The 24,462-nt window shown below is 42.5% G+C and overlaps 27 non-coding genes across 27 annotated transcripts; all 27 read left to right on the forward strand.

Moving 5' to 3' along the window:
• The first annotated feature begins 284 nt into the window (after positions 1–284).
• Positions 285–357, forward strand: trnar-ucg (transfer RNA arginine (anticodon UCG)). Its single transcript has one exon. It is a non-coding gene; the product is annotated as a tRNA-Arg (tRNA).
• Positions 358–849: 492 nt separating this feature from the next.
• On the forward strand, positions 850–920 carry trnag-ccc (transfer RNA glycine (anticodon CCC)). The gene has a single exon. It is a non-coding gene; the product is annotated as a tRNA-Gly (tRNA).
• A 602-nt stretch (positions 921–1,522) lies between these two features.
• On the forward strand, positions 1,523–1,595 carry trnar-ucg (transfer RNA arginine (anticodon UCG)). The gene has a single exon. It is a non-coding gene; the product is annotated as a tRNA-Arg (tRNA).
• Positions 1,596–3,998: 2,403 nt separating this feature from the next.
• trnar-ucg (transfer RNA arginine (anticodon UCG)) lies at positions 3,999–4,071 on the forward strand. The gene has a single exon. It is a non-coding gene; the product is annotated as a tRNA-Arg (tRNA).
• Positions 4,072–4,563: 492 nt separating this feature from the next.
• On the forward strand, positions 4,564–4,634 carry trnag-ccc (transfer RNA glycine (anticodon CCC)). Its single transcript has one exon. It is a non-coding gene; the product is annotated as a tRNA-Gly (tRNA).
• An 811-nt stretch (positions 4,635–5,445) lies between these two features.
• On the forward strand, positions 5,446–5,516 carry trnag-ccc (transfer RNA glycine (anticodon CCC)). Its single transcript has one exon. It is a non-coding gene; the product is annotated as a tRNA-Gly (tRNA).
• Positions 5,517–7,357: 1,841 nt separating this feature from the next.
• On the forward strand, positions 7,358–7,430 carry trnaq-uug (transfer RNA glutamine (anticodon UUG)). Its single transcript has one exon. It is a non-coding gene; the product is annotated as a tRNA-Gln (tRNA).
• Positions 7,431–7,922: 492 nt separating this feature from the next.
• On the forward strand, positions 7,923–7,993 carry trnag-ccc (transfer RNA glycine (anticodon CCC)). The gene has a single exon. It is a non-coding gene; the product is annotated as a tRNA-Gly (tRNA).
• Positions 7,994–8,595: 602 nt separating this feature from the next.
• On the forward strand, positions 8,596–8,668 carry trnar-ucg (transfer RNA arginine (anticodon UCG)). Its single transcript has one exon. It is a non-coding gene; the product is annotated as a tRNA-Arg (tRNA).
• A 492-nt stretch (positions 8,669–9,160) lies between these two features.
• On the forward strand, positions 9,161–9,231 carry trnag-ccc (transfer RNA glycine (anticodon CCC)). Its single transcript has one exon. It is a non-coding gene; the product is annotated as a tRNA-Gly (tRNA).
• A 602-nt stretch (positions 9,232–9,833) lies between these two features.
• On the forward strand, positions 9,834–9,906 carry trnar-ucg (transfer RNA arginine (anticodon UCG)). The gene has a single exon. It is a non-coding gene; the product is annotated as a tRNA-Arg (tRNA).
• Positions 9,907–11,071: 1,165 nt separating this feature from the next.
• Positions 11,072–11,144, forward strand: trnar-ucg (transfer RNA arginine (anticodon UCG)). The gene has a single exon. It is a non-coding gene; the product is annotated as a tRNA-Arg (tRNA).
• Positions 11,145–11,636: 492 nt separating this feature from the next.
• On the forward strand, positions 11,637–11,707 carry trnag-ccc (transfer RNA glycine (anticodon CCC)). Its single transcript has one exon. It is a non-coding gene; the product is annotated as a tRNA-Gly (tRNA).
• A 602-nt stretch (positions 11,708–12,309) lies between these two features.
• trnar-ucg (transfer RNA arginine (anticodon UCG)) lies at positions 12,310–12,382 on the forward strand. The gene has a single exon. It is a non-coding gene; the product is annotated as a tRNA-Arg (tRNA).
• A 492-nt stretch (positions 12,383–12,874) lies between these two features.
• Positions 12,875–12,945, forward strand: trnag-ccc (transfer RNA glycine (anticodon CCC)). The gene has a single exon. It is a non-coding gene; the product is annotated as a tRNA-Gly (tRNA).
• A 602-nt stretch (positions 12,946–13,547) lies between these two features.
• trnar-ucg (transfer RNA arginine (anticodon UCG)) lies at positions 13,548–13,620 on the forward strand. Its single transcript has one exon. It is a non-coding gene; the product is annotated as a tRNA-Arg (tRNA).
• Positions 13,621–14,785: 1,165 nt separating this feature from the next.
• Positions 14,786–14,858, forward strand: trnar-ucg (transfer RNA arginine (anticodon UCG)). The gene has a single exon. It is a non-coding gene; the product is annotated as a tRNA-Arg (tRNA).
• Positions 14,859–16,023: 1,165 nt separating this feature from the next.
• On the forward strand, positions 16,024–16,096 carry trnar-ucg (transfer RNA arginine (anticodon UCG)). Its single transcript has one exon. It is a non-coding gene; the product is annotated as a tRNA-Arg (tRNA).
• A 492-nt stretch (positions 16,097–16,588) lies between these two features.
• On the forward strand, positions 16,589–16,659 carry trnag-ccc (transfer RNA glycine (anticodon CCC)). The gene has a single exon. It is a non-coding gene; the product is annotated as a tRNA-Gly (tRNA).
• A 602-nt stretch (positions 16,660–17,261) lies between these two features.
• trnar-ucg (transfer RNA arginine (anticodon UCG)) lies at positions 17,262–17,334 on the forward strand. The gene has a single exon. It is a non-coding gene; the product is annotated as a tRNA-Arg (tRNA).
• A 492-nt stretch (positions 17,335–17,826) lies between these two features.
• trnag-ccc (transfer RNA glycine (anticodon CCC)) lies at positions 17,827–17,897 on the forward strand. Its single transcript has one exon. It is a non-coding gene; the product is annotated as a tRNA-Gly (tRNA).
• A 602-nt stretch (positions 17,898–18,499) lies between these two features.
• trnar-ucg (transfer RNA arginine (anticodon UCG)) lies at positions 18,500–18,572 on the forward strand. The gene has a single exon. It is a non-coding gene; the product is annotated as a tRNA-Arg (tRNA).
• A 1,165-nt stretch (positions 18,573–19,737) lies between these two features.
• Positions 19,738–19,810, forward strand: trnar-ucg (transfer RNA arginine (anticodon UCG)). Its single transcript has one exon. It is a non-coding gene; the product is annotated as a tRNA-Arg (tRNA).
• Positions 19,811–20,975: 1,165 nt separating this feature from the next.
• Positions 20,976–21,048, forward strand: trnar-ucg (transfer RNA arginine (anticodon UCG)). The gene has a single exon. It is a non-coding gene; the product is annotated as a tRNA-Arg (tRNA).
• A 1,165-nt stretch (positions 21,049–22,213) lies between these two features.
• On the forward strand, positions 22,214–22,286 carry trnar-ucg (transfer RNA arginine (anticodon UCG)). Its single transcript has one exon. It is a non-coding gene; the product is annotated as a tRNA-Arg (tRNA).
• An 826-nt stretch (positions 22,287–23,112) lies between these two features.
• trnar-ucg (transfer RNA arginine (anticodon UCG)) lies at positions 23,113–23,185 on the forward strand. The gene has a single exon. It is a non-coding gene; the product is annotated as a tRNA-Arg (tRNA).
• A 1,165-nt stretch (positions 23,186–24,350) lies between these two features.
• On the forward strand, positions 24,351–24,423 carry trnar-ucg (transfer RNA arginine (anticodon UCG)). The gene has a single exon. It is a non-coding gene; the product is annotated as a tRNA-Arg (tRNA).
• The last annotated feature ends 39 nt before the right edge of the window (positions 24,424–24,462 follow it).

The following is a 24,462-nucleotide window of genomic DNA, read 5'->3' on the forward strand; positions in this document are numbered from 1 at the left end:
ATCTGAAGGAAACCATGCCAAGGGAGTGAAATACCCAATGATTTGGACAGGAATGAGCTTTCTTTTCTTCATGGTGTAAAAAAAAGCCAGTCATCTGTTCTCCTGAAGTGTGGAAAAGGACTCTCTAGCTGAGAAATTTGTGTTGCTTCTTATTTTTGCAGGACATGCTAAAGGAAGCAAATAAAAAACACTGTGGTTGTAGAGAATCAACTTGAATCAATTACCCAAGGCTTGTGTTTGTTTTCATTTAAACTCATTTAAACTAAATTCAAACCTAAACCATAGGCCCAGTGGCCTAATGGATAAGGCATCAGCCTTCGGAGCTGAGGATTGTGGGTTCGAGTCCCATCTGGGTCACTTTATAGCTAGGATTTAAGACTAGACCCTGAAGCTTCAGAGGAATTGCCATCCTACCCTAAGCGCAGGATGCAGTTAGCTGCTATCATGCAACTGTCCTGGCCTTGATTTGCTGTGTTGTTCGTCAGCTTGCCTCTTGAGAAAAAAGCCTGCCAGATTGTCACCTAGGGTAAATGTAGCTGAACTTCTTTGTTCTTACAAGTAGCTAGCAGAGTCATATCATTAAGTTAAATTCAGTTAATGAAAACCTTGAGGTTTTCCAGGATGTGCCAGATGATGTCAAGCATGTTGCAGTGTATTTAGAAAATCTTCATCCAACCATTCCCTCAAGTTGCTAGCTGAGTACATGAACAAGAAATCCTGTAAATGGATGTAAAAGTGCATTTCACGTACTGTAGGTTTTCAAATCTGCAGACTGCGTTCTTAGGCCAACCTACAGTGGGGTCAAGTTGTAAATGATGTATGAATTAAACAGAGAACAGGGCCCAAGAAGCACCAGTGGTGTAGTGGTATCATGCAAGGTTCCCATTCTTGCGAACCGGGTTCGATTCCCGGCTGGTGCAACGAACCTAACAATTTTCTTCCTTTTCAGGCTATGTTGAAGGTCCTTACAACATTGGTTGGTATATCGGGTCAGTTGAAAACTTAGAACGGGACTTACTGTCACACGTTAAACCTCCTGAGATTTGCGCTTCGGGACATCAGTAGGTTGTTTGGTCAATAAGAACTGGGAAACTGGCCTTGATTTTTGCAGGGCCCAGATTGTGGCACAGGTTTGTTGCGATCCTTGTCCTGACAGAGCCATATGTAGCAGGTTTCAGTTGCTTCTGGGTCTGGATATACAGTATGTAAGCAAAAGTCTTTGCTATATGCAGTGTAGATCTGAAGGAAACCATGCCAAGGGAGTGAAATACCCTATGATTTGGACAGGAATGAGCTTTCTTTGCTTCATGGTGTAAAAAAAGAGCCAGTCATCTGTTCTCCTGAAGTGTGGAAAAGGACTCTCTAGCTGAGAAATTTGTGTTGCTTCTTATTTTTGCACGACATGCTAGAGGAAGCAAATAAAAAACACTGTGGTTGTAGAGAATCAACTTGAATCAATTACCCAAGGCTTGTGTTTGTTTCCATTTAAACTCATTTAAACTAAATTCAAACCTAAACCATAGGCCCAGTGGCCTAATGGATAAGGCATCAGCCCTCGGAGCTGAGGATTGTGGGTTCGAGTCCCATCTGGGTCACTTTATAGCTAGGATTTAAGACTAGACCCTGAAGCTTCAGAGGAATTGCCATCCTACCCTAAGCGCAGGACGCAGTTAGCTGCTATCATGCAAGTGTCCTGGCCTTGATTTGCTGTGTTGTTCGTCAGCTTGCCTCTTGAGAAAAAAGCCTGTCGGATTGTTACCTGGGGTAAATGTAGCTGAATTTCTTTATTCTTACAAGTAGCTAGAAGAGTCATATCATTAAGTTAAATTCAGTTAATGAAAACCTTGAGGTTTTCCAGGATGTGCCAGATGATGTCAAGCATGTTGCAGTGTATTTAGAAAATCTTTATCCAACCAATCCCCCAAGTTGCTAGTTGAGTACATGAACAAGAAATCCTGTAAATGGATGTAAAAGTGCATTTCATGTACTGTAGGTTTTCAAATCTGCAGACTGCGTTCTTAGGCCAACCTACAGTGGGGTCAAGTTGTAAATGATGTATGAATTAAACAGAGAACAGGGCCCAAGAAGCACCAGTGGTGTAGTGGTATCATGCAACATTCCCATTCTTGCGAACGGGTTTCGATTCTCGGCTGGTGCAACCACCCTAACAATTTTCTTCCTTTTCAGGCCATGTTGAAGGTCCTTACAACATTGGTTGGTATATCGGGTCAGTTGAAAACTTAGAACGGGACTTACTGTCACATGGTAAACCTCCTAAGATTTGCGCTTCGGGACATCAGTAGGTTGTTTGGTCAATAAGAACTGGGAAACTGGCCTTGATTTTTGCAGGGCCCAGATTGTGGCACAGGTTTGTTGCGATCCTTGTCCTGACAGAGCCATATGTAGCAGGTTTCAGTTGCTTCTGGGTCTGGATATACAGTATGTAAGCAAAAGTCTTTGCTATATGCAGTGTAGATCTGAAGGAAACCATGCCAAGGGAGTGAAATACCCTATGATTTGGACAGGAATGAGCTTTCTTTGCTTCATGGTGTAAAAAAAGCGCCAGTCATCTGTTCTCCTGAAGTGTGGCAAAGGACTCTCTAGCTGAGAAATTTGTGTTGCTTCTTATTTTTGCAGGACATGCTAGAGGAAGCAAATAAAAAACACTGTGGTTGTAGAGAATCAACTTGAATCAATTACCCAAGGCTTGTGTTTGTTTTCATTTAAACTTATTTAAACTAAATTCAAAACTAAAGCATAGGCCCAGTGGCCTAATGGATAAGGTGTCAGCCTTTGGGGATGAGGATTGTGGGTTCGAGTCCCATCTGGGTCACTTTATAGCTAGGATTTAAGACTGGACCCTGAAGCTTCAGAGGAATTGCCATCCTACCCTAAGCGCAAGACGTAGTTAGCTGCTATCATGCAAATGTCCTGGCCTTGATTTGCTGTGTTGTTCGTCAGCTCGCCTCTTGAGAAAAAAGCCTGTCGGATTGTTACCTGGGGTAAATGTAGCTGAACTTCTTTGTTCTTACAAGTAGCTAGCAGAGTCGTATCATTAAGTTGAATTCAGTTAATGAAAACCTTGAGGTTTTCCAGGATGTGCCAGATGATGTCAAGCAGGTTGCAGTGTATTTAGAAAATCTTCATCCAACCATTTCCCCAAGTTGCTAGCTGAGTACATGAACAAGAAATCCTGTAAATGGATGTAAAAGTGCATTTCATGTACTGTAGGTTTTCAAATCTGCAGACTGCGTTCTTAGGCCAACCTACAGTGGGGTCAAGTTGTAAATGATGTATGAATTAAACAGAGAACAGGGCCCAAGAAGCACCAGTGGTGTAGTGGTATCATGCAAGATTCCCATTCTTGCGAACGGGTTTCGATTCTCGGCTGGTGCAACCACCCTAACAATTTTCTTCCTTTTCAGGCCATGTTGAAGGTCCTTACAACATTGGTTGGTATATCGGGTCAGTTGAAAACTTAGAACGGGACTTACTGTCACATGGTAAACCTCCTAAGATTTGCGCTTCGGGACATCAGTAGGTTGTTTGGTCAATAAGAACTGGGAAACTGGCCTTGATTTTTGCAGGGCCCAGATTGTGGCACAGGTTTGTTGCGATCCTTGTCCTGACAGAGCCATATGTAGCAGGTTTCAGTTGCTTCTGGGTCTGGATATACAGTATGTAAGCAAAAGTCTTTGCTATATGCAGTGTAGATCTGAAGGAAACCATGCCAAGGGAGTGAAATACCCTATGATTTGGACAGGAATGAGCTTTCTTTGCTTCATGGTGTAAAAAAAGAGCCAGTCATCTGTTCTCCTGAAGTGTGGAAAAGGACTCTCTAGCTGAGAAATTTGTGTTGCTTCTTATTTTTGCACGACATGCTAGAGGAAGCAAATAAAAAACACTGTGGTTGTAGAGAATCAACTTGAATCAATTACCCAAGGCTTGTGTTTGTTTCCATTTAAACTCATTTAAACTAAATTCAAACCTAAACCATAGGCCCAGTGGCCTAATGGATAAGGCATCAGCCTTCGGAGCTGAGGATTGTGGGTTCGAGTCCCATCTGGGTCACTTTATAGCTAGGATTTAAGACTAGACCCTGAAGCTTCAGAGGAATTGCCATCCTACCCTAAGCGCAGGACGCAGTTAGCTGCTATCATGCAAGTGTCCTGGCCTTGATTTGCTGTGTTGTTCGTCAGCTTGCCTCTTGAGAAAAAAGCCTGTCGGATTGTTACCTGGGGTAAATGTAGCTGAATTTCTTTGTTCTTACAAGTAGCTAGAAGAGTCATATCATTAAGTTGAATTCAGTTAATGAAAACCTTGAGGTTTTCCAAGATGTGCCAGATGATGTCAAGCAGGTTGCAGTGTATTTAGAAAATCTTTATCCAACCAATCCCCCAAGTTGCTAGTTGAGTACATGAACAAGAAATCCTGTAAATGGATGTAAAAGTGCATTTCATGTACTGTAGGTTTTCAAATCTGCAGACTGCGTTCTTAGGCCAACCTACAGTGGGGTCAAGTTGTAAATGATGTATGAATTAAACAGAGAACAGGGCCCAAGAACCACCAGTGGTGTAGTGGTATCATGCAAGATTCCCATTCTTGCGAACCGGGTTCGATTCCCGGCTGGTGCAACCCACCTAACAATTTTCTTCCTTTTCAGGCCATGTTGAAGGTCCTTACAACATTGGTTGGTATATCGGGTCAGGTGAAAACTTAGAACGGGACTTACTGTCACACGTTAAATCTCCGGAGGTTTGCGCTCCGGGACAGCAGTAGGTTGTTTGGTCAATAAGAACTGGGAAACTGGCCTTGATTTTTGCAGGGCCCAGGTTTGTTGCGATCCTTGTCCTGACAGAGCCATATGTAGCAGGTTTCAGTTGCTTCTGGGTCTGGATATACAGTATGTAAGCAAAAGTCTTTGCTATATGCAGTGTAGATCTGAAGGAAACCATGCCAAGGGAGTGAAATACCCTATGATTTGGACAGGAATGAGCTTTCTTTGCTTCATGGTGTAAAAAAAGCGCCAGTCATCTGTTCTCCTGAAGTGTGGCAAAGGACTCTCTAGCTGAGAAATTTGTGTTGCTTCTTATTTTTGCAGGACATGCTAGAGGAAGCAAATAAAAAACACTGTGAATTTCTTTGTTCTTACAAGTAGCTAGAAGAGTCATATCATTAAGTTAAATTCAGTTAATGAAAACCTTGAGGTTTTCCAGGATGTGCCAGATGATGTCAAGCAGGTTGCAGTGTATTTAGAAAATCTTCATCCAACCATTTCCCCAAGTTGCTAGCTGAGTACATGAACAAGAAATCCTGTAAATGGATGTAAAAGTGCATTTCATGTACTGTAGGTTTTTAAATCTGCAGACTGCGTTCTTAGGCCAACCTACAGTGGGGTCAAGTTGTAAATGATGTATGAATTAAACAGAGAACAGGGCCCAAGAAGCACCAGTGGTGTAGTGGTATCATGCAAGATTCCCATTCTTGCGAACCGGGTTCGATTCCCGGCTGGTGCAACCAACCTAACAATTTTCTTCCTTTTCAGGCCATGTTGAAGGTCCTTACAACATTGGTTGGTATATCGGGTCAGTTGAAAACTTAGAACGGGACTTACTGTCACACGTTAAACCTCCTGAGATTTGCGCTCCAGGACAGCAGTAGGTTGTTTGGTCAATAAGAACTGGGAAACTGGCCTTGATTTTTGCAGGGCCCAGATTGTGGCACAGGTTTGTTGCGATCCTTGTCCTGACAGAGCCATATGTAGCAGGTTTCAGTTGCTTCTGGGTCTGGATATACAGTATGTAAGCAAAAGTCTTTGCTATATGCAGTGTAGATCTGAAGGAAACCATGCCAAGGGAGTGAAATACCCTATGATTTGGACAGGAATGAGCTTTCTTTGTTTCATGGTGTAAAAAAAGCGCCAGTCATCTGTTCTCCTGAAGTGTGGCAAAGGACTCTCTAGCTGAGAAATTTGTGTTGCTTCTTATTTTTGCAGGACATGCTAGAGGAAGCAAATAAAAAACACTGTGGTTGTAGAGAATCAACTTGAATCAATTACCCAAGGCTTGTGTTTGTTTTCATTTAAACTCATTTAAACTAAATTCAAACCTAAACCATAGGCCCAGTGGCCTAATGGATAAGGCATCAGCCTTCAGAGCTGAGGATTGTGGGTTTGAGTCCCATCTGGGTCACTTTATAGCTAGGATTTAAGACTAGACCGTGAAGCTTCAGAGGAATTGCCATCCTACCCTAAGCGCAGAACGCAGTTAGCTGCTATCATGCAAGTGTCCTGGCCTTGATTTGCTGTGTTGTTCGTCAGCTTGCCTCTTGAGAAAAAAGCCTGTCGGATTGTTACCTGGGGTAAATGTAGCTGAATTTCTTTATTCTTACAAGTAGCTAGAAGAGTCATATCATTAGGTTAAATTCAGTTAATGAAAACCTTGAGGTTTTCCAGGATGTGCCAGATGATGTCAAGCATGTTGCAGTGTATTTAGAAAATCTTTATCCAACCAATCCCCCAAGTTGCTAGTTGAGTACATGAACAAGAAATCCTGTAAATGGATGTAAAAGTGCATTTCATGTACTGTAGGTTTTCAAATCTGCAGACTGCATTCTTAGGCCAACCTACAGTGGGGTCAAGTTGTAAATGATGTATGAATTAAACAGAGAACAGGGCCCAAGAAGCACCAGTGGTGTAGTGGTATCATGCAACATTCCCATTCCCGCGAACGGGTTTCGATTCTCGGCTGGTGCAACCACCCTAACAATTTTCTTCCTTTTCAGGCCATGTTGAAGGTCCTTACAACATTGGTTGGTATATCGGGTCAGTTGAAAACTTAGAACGGGACTTACTGTCACACGTTAAACCTCCTGAGATTTGCGCTCCGGGACATCAGTAGGTTGTTTGGTCAATAAGAACTGGGAAACTGGCCTTGATTTTTGCAGGGCCCAGATTGTGGCACAGGTTTGTTGCGATCCTTGTCCTGACAGAGCCATATGTAGCAGGTTTCAGTTGCTTCTGGGTCTGGATATACAGTATGTAAGCAAAAGTCTTTGCTATATGCAGTGTAGATGTGAAGGAAACCATGCCAAGGGAGTGAAATACCCTATGATTTGGACAGGAATGAGCTTTCTTTGCTTCATGGTGTAAAAAAATCGCCAGTCATCTGTTCTCCTGAAGTGTGGCAAAGGACTCTCTAGCTGAGAAATTTGTGTTGCTTCTTATTTTTGCAGGACATGCTAGAGGAAGCAAATAAAAAAACACTGTGGTTGTAGAGAATCAACTTGAATCAATTACCCAAGGCTTGTGTTTGTTTTCATTTAAACTCATTTAAACTAAATTCAAAACTAAAGCATAGGCCCAGTGGCCTAGTGGATAAGGCATCAGCCTTTGGAGCTGAGGATTGTGGGTTCGAGTCCCATCTGGGTCACTTTATAGCTAGGATTTAAGACTGGACCCTGAAGCTTCAGAGGAATTGCCATCCTACCCTAAGCGCAAGACGTAGTTAGCTGCTATCATGCAAATGTCCTGGCCTTGATTTGCTGTGTTGTTCGTCAGCTCGCCTCTTGAGAAAAAAGCCTGTCGGATTGTTACCTGGGGTAAATGTAGCTGAACTTCTTTGTTCTTACAAGTAGCTAGCAGAGTCGTATCATTAAGTTGAATTCAGTTAATGAAAACCTTGAGGTTTTCCAGGATGTGCCAGATGATGTCAAGCAGGTTGCAGTGTATTTAGAAAATCTTCATCCAACCATTTCCCCAAGTTGCTAGCTGAGTACATGAACAAGAAATCCTGTAAATGGATGTAAAAGTGCATTTCATGTACTGTAGGTTTTCAAATCTGCAGACTGCGTTCTTAGGCCAACCTACAGTGGGGTCAAGTTGTAAATGATGTATGAATTAAACAGAGAACAGGGCCCAAGAAGCACCAGTGGTGTAGTGGTATCATGCAAGATTCCCATTCTTGCGAACCGGGTTCGATTCCCGGCTGGTGCAACCAACCTAACAATTTTCTTCCTTTTCAGGCCATGTTGAAGGTCCTTACAACATTGGTTGGTATATCGGGTCAGTTGAAAACTTAGAACGGGACTTACTGTCACACGTTAAACCTCCTGAGATTTGCGCTCCGGGACAGCAGTAGGTTGTTTGGTCAATAAGAACTGGGAAACTGGCCTTGATTTTTGCAGGGCCCAGATTGTGGCACAGGTGTGTTGCGATCCTTGTCCTGACAGAGCCATATGTAGCAGGTTTCAGTTGCTTCTGGGTCTGGATATACAGTATGTAAGCAAAAGTCTTTGCTATATGCAGTGTAGATCTGAAGGAAACCATGCCAAGGGAGTGAAATACCCTATGATTTGGACAGGAATGAGCTTTCTTTGCTTCATGGTGTAAAAAAAGAGCCAGTCATCTGTTCTCCTGAAGTGTGGAAAAGGACTCTCTAGCTGAGAAATTTGTGTTGCTTCTTATTTTTGCACGACATGCTAGAGGAAGCAAATAAAAAACACTGTGGTTGTAGAGAATCAACTTGAATCAATTACCCAAGGCTTGTGTTTGTTTCCATTTAAACTCATTTAAACTAAATTCAAATCTAAACCATAGGCCCAGTGGCCTAATGGATAAGGCATCAGCCTTCGGAGCTGAGGATTGTGGGTTCGAGTCCCATCTGGGTCACTTTATAGCTAGGATTTAAGACTAGACCCTGAAGCTTCAGAGGAATTGCCATCCTACCCTAAGCGCAGGACGCAGTTAGCTGCTATCATGCAAGTGTCCTGGCCTTGATTTGCTGTGTTGTTCGTCAGCTTGCCTCTTGAGAAAAAAGCCTGTCGGATTGTTACCTGGGGTAAATGTAGCTGAATTTCTTTGTTCTTACAAGTAGCTAGAAGAGTCATATCATTAAGTTGAATTCAGTTAATGAAAACCTTGAGGTTTTCCAAGATGTGCCAGATGATGTCAAGCAGGTTGCAGTGTATTTAGAAAATCTTTATCCAACCAATCCCCCAAGTTGCTAGTTGAGTACATGAACAAGAAATCCTGTAAATGGATGTAAAAGTGCATTTCATGTACTGTAGGTTTTCAAATCTGCAGACTGCGTTCTTAGGCCAACCTACAGTGGGGTCAAGTTGTAAATGATGTATGAATTAAACAGAGAACAGGGCCCAAGAACCACCAGTGGTGTAGTGGTATCATGCAAGATTCCCATTCTTGCGAACCGGGTTCGATTCCCGGCTGGTGCAACCCACCTAACAATTTTCTTCCTTTTCAGGCCATGTTGAAGGTCCTTACAACATTGGTTGGTATATCGGGTCAGTTGAAAACTTAGAACGGGACTTACTGTCACACGTTAAATCTCCGGAGGTTTGCGCTCCGGGACAGCAGTAGGTTGTTTGGTCAATAAGAACTGGGAAACTGGCCTTGATTTTTGCAGGGCCCAGATTGTGGCACAGGTTTGTTGCGATCCTTGTCCTGACAGAGCCATATGTAGCAGGTTTCAGTTGCTTCTGGGTCTGGATATACAGTATGTAAGCAAAAGTCTTTGCTATATGCAGTGTAGATCTGAAGGAAACCATGCCAAGGGAGTGAAATACCCTATGATTTGGACAGGAATGAGCTTTCTTTGCTTCATGGTGTAAAAAAAGAGCCAGTCATCTGTTCTCCTGAAGTGTGGAAAAGGACTCTCTAGCTGAGAAATTTGTGTTGCTTCTTATTTTTGCACGACATGCTAGAGGAAGCAAATAAAAAACACTGTGGTTGTAGAGAATCAACTTGAATCAATTACCCAAGGCTTGTGTTTGTTTCCATTTAAACTCATTTAAACTAAATTCAAACCTAAACCATAGGCCCAGTGGCCTAATGGATAAGGCATCAGCCTTCGGAGCTGAGGATTGTGGGTTCGAGTCCCATCTGGGTCACTTTATAGCTAGGATTTAAGACTAGACCCTGAAGCTTCAGAGGAATTGCCATCCTACCCTAAGCGCAGGACGCAGTTAGCTGCTATCATGCAAGTGTCCTGGCCTTGATTTGCTGTGTTGTTCGTCAGCTTGCCTCTTGAGAAAAAAGCCTGTCGGATTGTTACCTGGGGTAAATGTAGCTGAATTTCTTTATTCTTACAAGTAGCTAGAAGAGTCATATCATTAAGTTAAATTCAGTTAATGAAAACCTTGAGGTTTTTCAGGATGTGCCAGATGATGTCAAGCATGTTGCAGTGTATTTAGAAAATCTTTATCCAACCAATCCCCCAAGTTGCTAGTTGAGTACATGAACAAGAAATCCTGTAAATGGATGTAAAAGTGCATTTCATGTACTGTAGGTTTTCAAATCTGCAGACTGCGTTCTTAGGCCAACCTACAGTGGGGTCAAGTTGTAAATGATGTATGAATTAAACAGAGAACAGGGCCCAAGAAGCACCAGTGGTGTAGTGGTATCATGCAACATTCCCATTCTTGCGAACGGGTTTCGATTCTCGGCTGGTGCAACCACCCTAACAATTTTCTTCCTTTTCAGGCCATGTTGAAGGTCCTTACAACATTGGTTGGTATATCGGGTCAGTTGAAAACTTAGAACGGGACTTACTGTCACATGGTAAACCTCCTAAGATTTGCGCTTCGGGACATCAGTAGGTTGTTTGGTCGATTAGAACTGGGAAACTGGCCTTGATTTTTGCAGGGCCCAGATTGTGGCACAGGTTTGTTGCGATCCTTGTCCTGACAGAGCCATATGTAGCAGGTTTCAGTTGCTTCTGGGTCTGGATATACAGTATGTAAGCAAAAGTCTTTGCTATATGCAGTGTAGATCTGAAGGAAACCATGCCAAGGGAGTGAAATACCCTATGATTTGGACAGGAATGAGCTTTCTTTGCTTCATGGTGTAAAAAAAGAGCCAGTCATCTGTTCTCCTGAAGTGTGGAAAAGGACTCTTTAGCTGAGAAATTTGTGTTGCTTCTTATTTTTGCAGGACATGCTAGAGGAAGCAAATAAAAAACACTGTGGTTGTAGAGAATCAACTTGAATCAATTACCCAAGGCTTGTGTTTGTTTTCATTTAAACTCATTTAAACTAAATTCAAAACTAAGGCATAGGCCCAGTGGCCTAATGGATAAGGCATCAGCCTTCGGAGCTGAGGATTGTGGGTTCGAGTCCCATCTGGGTCACTTTATAGCTAGGATTTAAGACTGGACCCTGAAGCTTAAGAGGAATTGCCATCCTACCCTAAGCGCAAGACGTAGTTAGCTGCTATCATGCAAGTGTCCTGGCCTTGATTTGCTGTGTTGTTCGTCAGCTTGCCTCTTGAGAAAAAAGCCTGTCGGATTGTTACCTGGGGTAAATGTAGCTGAATTTCTTTGTTCTTACAAGTAGCTAGAAGAGTCATATCATTAAGTTGAATTCAGTTAATGAAAACCTTGAGGTTTTCCAGGATGTGCCAGATGATGTCAAGCATGTTGCAGTGTATTTAGAAAATCTTTATCCAACCAATCCCCCAAGTTGCTAGTTGAGTACATGAACAAGAAATCCTGTAAATGGATGTAAAAGTGCATTTCATGTACTGTAGGTTTTCAAATCTGCAGACTGCGTTCTTAGGCCAACCTACAGTGGGGTCAAGTTGTAAATGATGTATGAATTAAACAGAGAACAGGGCCCAAGAAGCACCAGTGGTGTAGTGGTATCATGCAAGATTCCCATTCTTGCGAACCGGGTTCGATTCCCGGCTGGTGCAACGAACCAAACAATTTTCTTCCTTTTCAGGCCATGTTGAAGGTCCTTACAACATTGGTTGATATATCGGGTCAGTTGAAAACTTAGAACGGGACTTACTGTCACACGTTAAACCTCCTGAGATTTGCGCTCCGGGACATCAGTAGGTTGTTTGGTCAATAAGAACTGGGAAACTGGCCTTGATTTTTGCAGGGCCCAGATTGTGGCACAGGTTTGTTGCGATCCTTGTCCTGACAGAGCCATATGTAGCAGGTTTCAGTTGCTTCTGGGTCTGGATATACAGTATGTAAGCAAAAGTCTTTGCTATATGCAGTGTAGATGTGAAGGAAACCATGCCAAGGGAGTGAAATACCCTATGATTTGGACAGGAATGAGCTTTCTTTGCTTCATGGTGTAAAAAAAGCGCCAGTCATCTGTTCTCCTGAAGTGTGGAAAAGGACTCTTTAGCTGAGAAATTTGTGTTGCTTCTTATTTTTGCAGGACATGCTAGAGGAAGCAAATAAAAAACACTGTGGTTGTAGAGAATCAACTTGAATCAATTACCCAAGGCTTGTGTTTGTTTTCATTTAAACTCATTTAAACTAAATTCAAAACTAAAGCATAGGCCCAGTGGCCTAATGGATAAGGCATCAGCCTTCGGAGCTGAGGATTGTGGGTTCGAGTCCCATCTGGGTCACTTTATAGCTAGGATTTAAGACTGGACCCTGAAGCTTAAGAGGAATTGCCATCCTACCCTAAGCGCAAGACGTAGTTAGCTGCTATCATGCAAGTGTCCTGGCCTTGATTTGCTGTGTTGTTCGTCAGCTTGCCTCTTGAGAAAAAAGCCTGTCGGATTGTTACCTGGGGTAAATGTAGCTGAATTTCTTTGTTCTTACAAGTAGCTAGAAGAGTCATATCATTAAGTTGAATTCAGTTAATGAAAACCTTGAGGTTTTCCAGGATGTGCCAGATGATGTCAAGCATGTTGCAGTGTATTTAGAAAATCTTTATCCAACCAATCCCCCAAGTTGCTAGTTGAGTACATGAACAAGAAATCCTGTAAATGGATGTAAAAGTGCATTTCATGTACTGTAGGTTTTCAAATCTGCAGACTGCGTTCTTAGGCCAACCTACAGTGGGGTCAAGTTGTAAATGATGTATGAATTAAACAGAGAACAGGGCCCAAGAAGCACCAGTGGTGTAGTGGTATCATGCAAGATTCCCATTCTTGCGAACCGGGTTCGATTCCTGGCTGGTGCAACGAACCAAACAATTTTCTTCCTTTTCAGGCCATGTTGAAGGTCCTTACAACATTGGTTGATATATCGGGTCAGTTGAAAACTTAGAACGGGACTTACTGTCACACGTTAAACCTCCTGAGATTTGCGCTCCGGGACATCAGTAGGTTGTTTGGTCAATAAGAACTGGGAAACTGGCCTTGATTTTTGCAGGGCCCAGATTGTGGCACAGGTTTGTTGCGATCCTTGTCCTGACAGAGCCATATGTAGCAGGTTTCAGTTGCTTCTGGGTCTGGATATACAGTATGTAAGCAAAAGTCTTTGCTATATGCAGTGTAGATGTGAAGGAAACCATGCCAAGGGAGTGAAATACCCTATGATTTGGACAGGAATGAGCTTTCTTTGCTTCATGGTGTAAAAAAAGCGCCAGTCATCTGTTCTCCTGAAGTGTGGCAAAGGACTCTCTAGCTGAGAAATTTGTGTTGCTTCTTATTTTTGCAGGACATGCTAGAGGAAGCAAATAAAAAACACTGTGGTTGTAGAGAATCAACTTGAATCAATTACCCAAGGCTTGTGTTTGTTTTCATTTAAACTCATTTAAACTAAATTCAAAACTAAAGCATGGGCCCAGTGGCCTAATGGATAAGGCATCAGCCTTCGGAGCTGAGGATTGTGGGTTCGAGTCCCATCTGGGTCACTTTATAGCTAGGATTTAAGACTAGACCCTGAAGCTTCAGAGGAATTGCCATCCTACGCTAAGCGCAAGACGTAGTTAGCTGCTATCATGCAAGTGTCCTGGCCTTGATTTGCTGTGTTGTTCGTCAGCTTGCCTCTTGAGAAAAAAGCCTGTCGGATTGTTACCTGGGGTAAATGTAGCTGAATTTCTTTGTTCTTACAAGTAGCTAGAAGAGTTATATCATTAAGTTAAATTCAGTTAATGAAAACCTTGAGGTTTTCCAGGATGTGCCAGATGATGTCAAGCATGTTGCAGTGTATTTAGAAAATCTTTATCCAACCAATCCCCCAAGTTGCTAGTTGAGTACATGAACAAGAAATCCTGTAAATGGATGTAAAAGTGCATTTCATGTACTGTAGGTTTTCAAATCTGCAGACTGCGTTCTTAGGCCAACCTACAGTGGGGTCAAGTTGTAAATGATGTATGAATTAAACAGAGAACAGGGCCCAAGAAGCACCAGTGGTGTTGTGGTATCATCCAAGATTCCCATTCTTGCGAACCGGGTTCGATTCCCGGCTGGTGCAACGAACCTAACAATTTTCTTCCTTTTCAGGCCATGTGGAAGGTCCTTACAACATTGGTTGGTATATCGGGTCAGTTGAAAACTTAGAACGGGACTTACTGTCACATGGTAAACCTCCTAAGATTTGCGCTTCGGGACATCAGTAGGTTGTTTGGTCAATAAGAACTGGGAAACTGGCCTTGATTTTTGCAGGGCCCAGATTGTGGCACAGGTTTGTTGCGATCCTTGTCCTGACAGAGCCATATGTAGCAGGTTTCAGTTGCTTCTGGGTCTGGATATACAGTATGTAAGCAAAAGTCTTTGCTATATGCAGTGTAGATCTGAAGGAAACCATGCCAAGGGAGTGAAATACCCTATGATTTGGACAGGAATGAGCTTTCTTTGCTTCATGGTGTAAAAAAAGCGCCAGTCATCTGTTCTCCTGAAGTGTGGCAAAGGACTCTCTAGATGAGAAATTTGTGTTGCTTCTTATTTTTGCAGGACATGCTAGAGGAAGCAAATAAAAAACACTCTGGTTGTAGAGAATCAACTTGAATCAATTACCCAAGGCTTGTGTTTGTTTTCATTTAAACTCATTTAAACTAAATTCAAAATTAAAGCATAGGCCCAGTGGCCTAATGGATAAGGCATCAGCCTTCGGAGCTGAGGATTGTGGGTTCGAGTCCCATCTGGGTCACTTTATAGCTAGGATTTAAGACTAGACCCTGAAGCTTCAGAGGAATTGCCATCCTACCCTAAGCGCAGGACGCAGTTAGCTGCTATCATGCAAGTGTCCTGGCCTTGATTTGCTGTGTTGTTCGTCAGCTTGCCTCTTGAGAAAAAAGCCTGTCGGATTGTTACCTGGGGTAAATGTAGCTGAATTTCTTTATTCTTACAAGTAGCTAGAAGAGTCATATCATTAAGTTAAATTCAGTTAATGAAAACCTTGAGGTTTTTCAGGATGTGCCAGATGATGTCAAGCATGTTGCAGTGTATTTAGAAAATCTTTATCCAACCAATCCCCCAAGTTGCTAGTTGAGTACATGAACAAGAAATCCTGTAAATGGATGTAAAAGTGCATTTCATGTACTGTAGGTTTTCAAATCTGCAGACTGCGTTCTTAGGCCAACCTACAGTGGGGTCAAGTTGTAAATGATGTATGAATTAAACAGAGAACAGGGCCCAAGAAGCACCAGTGGTGTAGTGGTATCATGCAACATTCCCATTCTTGCGAACGGGTTTCGATTCTCGGCTGGTGCAACCACCCTAACAATTTTCTTCCTTTTCAGGCCATGTTGAAGGTCCTTACAACATTGGTTGGTATATCGGGTCAGTTGAAAACTTAGAACGGGACTTACTGTCACATGGTAAACCTCCTAAGATTTGCGCTTCGGGACATCAGTAGGTTGTTTGGTCGATTAGAACTGGGAAACTGGCCTTGATTTTTGCAGGGCCCAGATTGTGGCACAGGTTTGTTGCGATCCTTGTCCTGACAGAGCCATATGTAGCAGGTTTCAGTTGCTTCTGGGTCTGGATATACAGTATGTAAGCAAAAGTCTTTGCTATATGCAGTGTAGATCTGAAGGAAACCATGCCAAGGGAGTGAAATACCCTATGATTTGGACAGGAATGAGCTTTCTTTGCTTCATGGTGTAAAAAAAGAGCCAGTCATCTGTTCTCCTGAAGTGTGGAAAAGGACTCTTTAGCTGAGAAATTTGTGTTGCTTCTTATTTTTGCAGGACATGCTAGAGGAAGCAAATAAAAAACACTGTGGTTGTAGAGAATCAACTTGAATCAATTACCCAAGGCTTGTGTTTGTTTTCATTTAAACTCATTTAAACTAAATTCAAAACTAAGGCATAGGCCCAGTGGCCTAATGGATAAGGCATCAGCCTTCGGAGCTGAGGATTGTGGGTTCGAGTCCCATCTGGGTCACTTTATAGCTAGGATTTAAGACTGGACCCTGAAGCTTAAGAGGAATTGCCATCCTACCCTAAGCGCAAGACGTAGTTAGCTGCTATCATGCAAGTGTCCTGGCCTTGATTTGCTGTGTTGTTCGTCAGCTTGCCTCTTGAGAAAAAAGCCTGTCGGATTGTTACCTGGGGTAAATGTAGCTGAATTTCTTTGTTCTTACAAGTAGCTAGAAGAGTCATATCATTAAGTTGAATTCAGTTAATGAAAACCTTGAGGTTTTCCAGGATGTGCCAGATGATGTCAAGCATGTTGCAGTGTATTTAGAAAATCTTTATCCAACCAATCCCCCAAGTTGCTAGTTGAGTACATGAACAAGAAATCCTGTAAATGGATGTAAAAGTGCATTTCATGTACTGTAGGTTTTCAAATCTGCAGACTGCGTTCTTAGGCCAACCTACAGTGGGGTCAAGTTGTAAATGATGTATGAATTAAACAGAGAACAGGGCCCAAGAAGCACCAGTGGTGTAGTGGTATCATGCAAGATTCCCATTCTTGCGAACCGGGTTCGATTCCCGGCTGGTGCAACGAACCAAACAATTTTCTTCCTTTTCAGGCCATGTTGAAGGTCCTTACAACATTGGTTGATATATCGGGTCAGTTGAAAACTTAGAACGGGACTTACTGTCACACGTTAAACCTCCTGAGATTTGCGCTCCGGGACATCAGTAGGTTGTTTGGTCAATAAGAACTGGGAAACTGGCCTTGATTTTTGCAGGGCCCAGATTGTGGCACAGGTTTGTTGCGATCCTTGTCCTGACAGAGCCATATGTAGCAGGTTTCAGTTGCTTCTGGGTCTGGATATACAGTATGTAAGCAAAAGTCTTTGCTATATGCAGTGTAGATGTGAAGGAAACCATGCCAAGGGAGTGAAATACCCTATGATTTGGACAGGAATGAGCTTTCTTTGCTTCATGGTGTAAAAAAAGCGCCAGTCATCTGTTCTCCTGAAGTGTGGAAAAGGACTCTTTAGCTGAGAAATTTGTGTTGCTTCTTATTTTTGCAGGACATGCTAGAGGAAGCAAATAAAAAACACTGTGGTTGTAGAGAATCAACTTGAATCAATTACCCAAGGCTTGTGTTTGTTTTCATTTAAACTCATTTAAACTAAATTCAAAACTAAAGCATAGGCCCAGTGGCCTAATGGATAAGGCATCAGCCTTCGGAGCTGAGGATTGTGGGTTCGAGTCCCATCTGGGTCACTTTATAGCTAGGATTTAAGACTGGACCCTGAAGCTTAAGAGGAATTGCCATCCTACCCTAAGCGCAAGACGTAGTTAGCTGCTATCATGCAAGTGTCCTGGCCTTGATTTGCTGTGTTGTTCGTCAGCTTGCCTCTTGAGAAAAAAGCCTGTCGGATTGTTACCTGGGGTAAATGTAGCTGAATTTCTTTGTTCTTACAAGTAGCTAGAAGAGTCATATCATTAAGTTGAATTCAGTTAATGAAAACCTTGAGGTTTTCCAGGATGTGCCAGATGATGTCAAGCATGTTGCAGTGTATTTAGAAAATCTTTATCCAACCAATCCCCCAAGTTGCTAGTTGAGTACATGAACAAGAAATCCTGTAAATGGATGTAAAAGTGCATTTCATGTACTGTAGGTTTTCAAATCTGCAGACTGCGTTCTTAGGCCAACCTACAGTGGGGTCAAGTTGTAAATGATGTATGAATTAAACAGAGAACAGGGCCCAAGAAGCACCAGTGGTGTAGTGGTATCATGCAAGATTCCCATTCTTGCGAACCGGGTTCGATTCCTGGCTGGTGCAACGAACCAAACAATTTTCTTCCTTTTCAGGCCATGTTGAAGGTCCTTACAACATTGGTTGATATATCGGGTCAGTTGAAAACTTAGAACGGGACTTACTGTCACACGTTAAACCTCCTGAGATTTGCGCTCCGGGACATCAGTAGGTTGTTTGGTCAATAAGAACTGGGAAACTGGCCTTGATTTTTGCAGGGCCCAGATTGTGGCACAGGTTTGTTGCGATCCTTGTCCTGACAGAGCCATATGTAGCAGGTTTCAGTTGCTTCTGGGTCTGGATATACAGTATGTAAGCAAAAGTCTTTGCTATATGCAGTGTAGATGTGAAGGAAACCATGCCAAGGGAGTGAAATACCCTATGATTTGGACAGGAATGAGCTTTCTTTGCTTCATGGTGTAAAAAAAGCGCCAGTCATCTGTTCTCCTGAAGTGTGGCAAAGGACTCTCTAGCTGAGAAATTTGTGTTGCTTCTTATTTTTGCAGGACATGCTAGAGGAAGCAAATAAAAAACACTGTGGTTGTAGAGAATCAACTTGAATCAATTACCCAAGGCTTGTGTTTGTTTTCATTTAAACTCATTTAAACTAAATTCAAAACTAAAGCATAGGCCCAGTGGCCTAATGGATAAGGCATCAGCCTTCGGAGCTGAGGATTGTGGGTTCGAGTCCCATCTGGGTCACTTTATAGCTAGGATTTAAGACTAGACCCTGAAGCTTCAGAGGAATTGCCATCCTACCCTAAGCGCAAGACGTAGTTAGCTGCTATCATGCAAATGTCCTGGCCTTGATTTGCTGTGTTGTTCGTCAGCTTGCCTCTTGAGAAAAAAGCCTGTCGGATTGTTACCTGGGGTAAATGTAGCTGAATTTCTTTGTTCTTACAAGTAGCTAGAAGAGTTATATCATTAAGTTAAATTCAGTTAATGAAAACCTTGAGGTTTTCCAGGATGTGCCAGATGATGTCAAGCATGTTGCAGTGTATTTAGAAAATCTTTATCCAACCAATCCCCCAAGTTGCTAGTTGAGTACATGAACAAGAAATCCTGTAAATGGATGTAAAAGTGCATTTCATGTACTGTAGGTTTTCAAATCTGCAGACTGCGTTCTTAGGCCAACCTACAGTGGGGTCAAGTTGTAAATGATGTATGAATTAAACAGAGAACAGGGCCCAAGAAGCACCAGTGGTGTTGTGGTATCATCCAAGATTCCCATTCTTGCGAACCGGGTTCGATTCCCGGCTGGTGCAACGAACCTAACAATTTTCTTCCTTTTCAGGCCATGTGGAAGGTCCTTACAACATTGGTTGGTATATCGGGTCAGTTGAAAACTTAGAACGGGACTTACTGTCACATGGTAAACCTCCTAAGATTTGCGCTTCGGGACATCAGTAGGTTGTTTGGTCAATAAGAACTGGGAAACTGGCCTTGATTTTTGCAGGGCCCAGATTGTGGCACAGGTTTGTTGCGATCCTTGTCCTGACAGAGCCATATGTAGCAGGTTTCAGTTGCTTCTGGGTCTGGATATACAGTATGTAAGCAAAAGTCTTTGCTATATGCAGTGTAGATCTGAAGGAAACCATGCCAAGGGAGTGAAATACCCTATGATTTGGACAGGAATGAGCTTTCTTTGCTTCATGGTGTAAAAAAAGCACCAGTCATCTGTTCTCCTGAAGTGTGGCAAAGGACTCTCTAGATGAGAAATTTGTGTTGCTTCTTATTTTTGCAGGACATGCTAGAGGAAGCAAATAAAAAACACTCTGGTTGTAGAGAATCAACTTGAATCAATTACCCAAGGCTTGTGTTTGTTTTCATTTAAACTCATTTAAACTAAATTCAAAATTAAAGCATAGGCCCAGTGGCCTAATGGATAAGGCATCAGCCTTCGGAGCTGAGGATTGTGGGTTCGAGTCCCATCTGGGTCACTTTATAGCTAGGATTTAAGACTAGACCCTGAAGCTTCAGAGGAATTGCCATCCTACCCTAAGCGCAAGACGTAGTTAGCTGCTATCATGCAACTGTCCTGGCCTTGATTTGCTGTGTTGTTCGTCAGCTTGCCTCTTGAGAAAAAAGCCTGTCGGATTGTTACCTGGGGTAAATGTAGCTGAATTTCTTTGTTCTTACAAGTAGCTAGAAGAGTCATATCATTAAGGTAAATTCAGTTAATGAAAACCTTGAGGTTTTCCAGGATGTGCCAGATGATGTCAAGCATGTTGCAGTGTATTTAGAAAATCTTTATCCAACCAATCCCCCAAGTCGCTAGTTGAGTACATGAACAAGAAATCCTGTAAATGGATGTAAAAGTGCATTTCATGTACTGTAGGTTTTCAAATCTGCAGACTGCGTTCTTAGGCCAACCTACAGTGGGGTCAAGTTGTAAATGATGTATGAATTAAACAGAGAACAGGGCCCAAGAAGCACCAGTGGTGTTGTGGTATCATCCAAGATTCCCATTCTTGCGAACCGGGTTCGATTCCCGGCTGGTGCAACGAACCTAACAATTTTCTTCCTTTTCAGGCCATGTGGAAGGTCCTTACAACATTGGTTGGTATATCGGGTCAGTTGAAAACTTAGAACGGGACTTACTGTCACATGGTAAACCTCCTAAGATTTGCGCTTCGGGACATCAGTAGGTTGTTTGGTCAATAAGAACTGGGAAACTGGCCTTGATTTTTGCAGGGCCCAGATTGTGGCACAGGTTTGTTGCGATCCTTGTCCTGACAGAGCCATATGTAGCAGGTTTCAGTTGCTTCTGGGTCTGGATATACAGTATGTAAGCAAAAGTCTTTGCTATATGCAGTGTAGATCTGAAGGAAACCATGCCAAGGGAGTGAAATACCCTATGATTTGGACAGGAATGAGCTTTCTTTGCTTCATGGTGTAAAAAAAGCGCCAGTCATCTGTTCTCCTGAAGTGTGGCAAAGGACTCTCTAGCTGAGAAATTTGTGTTGCTTCTTATTTTTGCAGGACATGCTAGAGGAAGCAAATAAAAAACACTCTGGTTGTAGAGAATCAACTTGAATCAATTACCCAAGGCTTGTGTTTGTTTTCATTTAAACTCATTTAAACTAAATTCAAAATTAAAGCATAGGCCCAGTGGCCTAATGGATAAGGCATCAGCCTTCGGAGCTGAGGATTGTGGGTTCGAGTCCCATCTGGGTCACTTTATAGCTAGGATTTAAGACTGGACCCTGAAGCTTCAAAGGAATTGCCATCCTACCCTAAGCGCAAGACGTAGTTAGCTGCTATCATGCAACTGTCCTGGCCTTGATTTGCTGTGTTGTTCGTCAGCTTGCCTCTTGAGAAAAAAGCCTGTCGGATTGTTACCTGGGGTAAATGTAGCTGAATTTCTTTGTTCTTACAAGTAGCTAGAAGAGTCATATCATTAAGTTAAATTCAGTTAATGAAAACCTTGAGGTTTTCCAGGATGTGCCAGATGATGTCAAGCATGTTGCAGTGTATTTAGAAAATCTTTATCCAACCAATCCCCCAAGTCGCTAGTTGAGTACATGAACAAGAAATCCTGTAAATGGATGTAAAAGTGCATTTCATGTACTGTAGGTTTTCAAATCTGCAGACTGCGTTCTTAGGCCAACCTACAGTGGGGTCAAGTTGTAAATGATGTATGAATTAAACAGAGAACAGGGCCCAAGAAGCACCAGTGGTGTTGTGGTATCATCCAAGATTCCCATTCTTGCGAACCGGGTTCGATTCCCGGCTGGTGCAACGAACCTAACAATTTTCTTCCTTTTCAGGCCATGTGGAAGGTCCTTACAACATTGGTTGGTATATCGGGTCAGTTGAAAACTTAGAACGGGACTTACTGTCACATGGTAAACCTCCTAAGATTTGCGCTTCGGGACATCAGTAGGTTGTTTGGTCAATAAGAACTGGGAAACTGGCCTTGATTTTTGCAGGGCCCAGATTGTGGCACAGGTTTGTTGCGATCCTTGTCCTGACAGAGCCATATGTAGCAGGTTTCAGTTGCTTCTGGGTCTGGATATACAGTATGTAAGCAAAAGTCTTTGCTATATGCAGTGTAGATCTGAAGGAAACCATGCCAAGGGAGTGAAATACCCTATGATTTGGACAGGAATGAGCTTTCTTTGCTTCATGGTGTAAAAAAAGAGCCAGTCATCTGTTCTCCTGAAGTGTGGAAAAGGACTCTCTAGCTGAGAAATTTGTGTTGCTTCTTATTTTTGCACGACATGCTAGAGGAAGCAAATAAAAAACACTGTGGTTGTAGAGAATCAACTTGAATCAATTACCCAAGGCTTGTGTTTGTTTCCATTTAAACTCATTTAAACTAAATTCAAACCTAAACCATAGGCCCAGTGGCCTAATGGATAAGGCATCAGCCTTCGGAGCTGAGGATTGTGGGTTCGAGTCCCATCTGGGTCTATAGCTAGGATTTAAGACTGGACCCTGAAGCTTCAGAGAAATTGCCATCCTACCCTAAGCGCAAGACGTAGTTAGCTGCTATCATGCAAGTGTCCTGGCCTTGATTTGCTGTGTTGTTCGTCAGCTTGCCTCTTGAGAAAAAAGCCTGTCGGATTGTTACCTGGGGTAAATGTAGCTGAATTTCTTTGTTCTTACAAGTAGCTAGAAGAGTCATATCATTAAGTTGAATTCAGTTAATGAAAACCTTGAGGTTTTCCAGGATGTGCCAGATGATGTCAAGCATGTTGCAGTGTATTTAGAAAATCTTTATCCAACCAATCCCCCAAGTTGCTAGTTGAGTACATGAACAAGAAATCCTGTAAATGGATGTAAAAGTGCATTTCATGTACTGTAGGTTTTCAAATCTGCAGACTGCGTTCTTAGGCCAACCTACAGTGGGGTCAAGTTGTAAATGATGTATGAATTAAACAGAGAACAGGGCCCAAGAAGCACCAGTGGTGTTGTGGTATCATCCAAGATTCCCATTCTTGCGAATGGGAAATTCTGAAGGAAACCATGCCAAGGGAGTGAAATACCCTATGATTTGGACAGGAATGAGCTTTCTTTGCTTCATGGTGTAAAAAAAGCGCCAGTCATCTGTTCTCCTGAAGTGTGGCAAAGGACTCTCTAGCTGAGAAATTTGTGTTGCTTCTTATTTTTGCAGGACATGCTAGAGGAAGCAAATAAAAAACACTCTGGTTGTAGAGAATCAACTTGAATCAATTACCCAAGGCTTGTGTTTGTTTTCATTTAAACTCATTTAAACTAAATTCAAAATTAAAGCATAGGCCCAGTGGCCTAATGGATAAGGCATCAGCCTTCGGAGCTGAGGATTGTGGGTTCGAGTCCCATCTGGGTCACTTTATAGCTAGGATTTAAGACTGGACCCTGAAGCTTCAGAGGAATTGCCATCCTACCCTAAGCGCAAGACGTAGTTAGCTGCTATCATGCAACTGTCCTGGCCTTGATTTGCTGTGTTGTTCGTCAGCTTGCCTCTTGAGAAAAAAGCCTGTCGGATTGTTACCTGGGGTAAATGTAGCTGAATTTCTTTGTTCTTACAAGTAGCTAGAAGAGTCATATCATTAAGTTAAATTCAGTTAATGAAAACCTTGAGGTTTTCCAGGATGTGCCAGATGATGTCAAGCATGTTGCAGTGTATTTAGAAAATCTTTATCCAACCAATCCCCCAAGTCGCTAGTTGAGTACATGAACAAGAAATCCTGTAAATGGATGTAAAAGTGCATTTCATGTACTGTAGGTTTTCAAATCTGCAGACTGCGTTCTTAGGCCAACCTACAGTGGGGTCAAGTTGTAAATGATGTATGAATTAAACAGAGAACAGGGCCCAAGAAGCACCAGTGGTGTTGTGGTATCATCCAAGATTCCCATTCTTGCGAACCGGGTTCGATTCCCGGCTGGTGCAACGAACCTAACAATTTTCTTCCTTTTCAGGCCATGTGGAAGGTCCTTACAACATTGGTTGGTATATCGGGTCAGTTGAAAACTTAGAACGGGACTTACTGTCACATGGTAAACCTCCTAAGATTTGCGCTTCGGGACATCAGTAGGTTGTTTGGTCAATAAGAACTGGGAAACTGGCCTTGATTTTTGCAGGGCCCAGATTGTGGCACAGGTTTGTTGCGATCCTTGTCCTGACAGAGCCATATGTAGCAGGTTTCAGTTGCTTCTGGGTCTGGATATACAGTATGTAAGCAAAAGTCTTTGCTATATGCAGTGTAGATCTGAAGGAAACCATGCCAAGGGAGTGAAATACCCTATGATTTGGACAGGAATGAGCTTTCTTTGCTTCATGGTGTAAAAAAAGCGCCAGTCATCTGTTCTCCTGAAGTGTGGCAAAGGACTCTCTAGCTGAGAAATTTGTGTTGCTTCTTATTTTTGCAGGACATGCTAGAGGAAGCAAATAAAAAACACTCTGGTTGTAGAGAATCAACTTGAATCAATTACCCAAGGCTTGTGTTTGTTTTCATTTAAACTCATTTAAACTAAATTCAAAATTAAAGCATAGGCCCAGTGGCCTAATGGATAAGGCATCAGCCTTCGGAGCTGAGGATTGTGGGTTCGAGTCCCATCTGGGTCACTTTATAGCTAGGATTTAAGACTGGACCCTGAAGCTTCA

This window comes from Clarias gariepinus, chromosome 9 (assembly GCF_024256425.1).
Source record: "Clarias gariepinus isolate MV-2021 ecotype Netherlands chromosome 9, CGAR_prim_01v2, whole genome shotgun sequence".
In the NCBI taxonomy this organism is placed as follows: Eukaryota; Metazoa; Chordata; class Actinopteri; order Siluriformes; family Clariidae; genus Clarias; species Clarias gariepinus.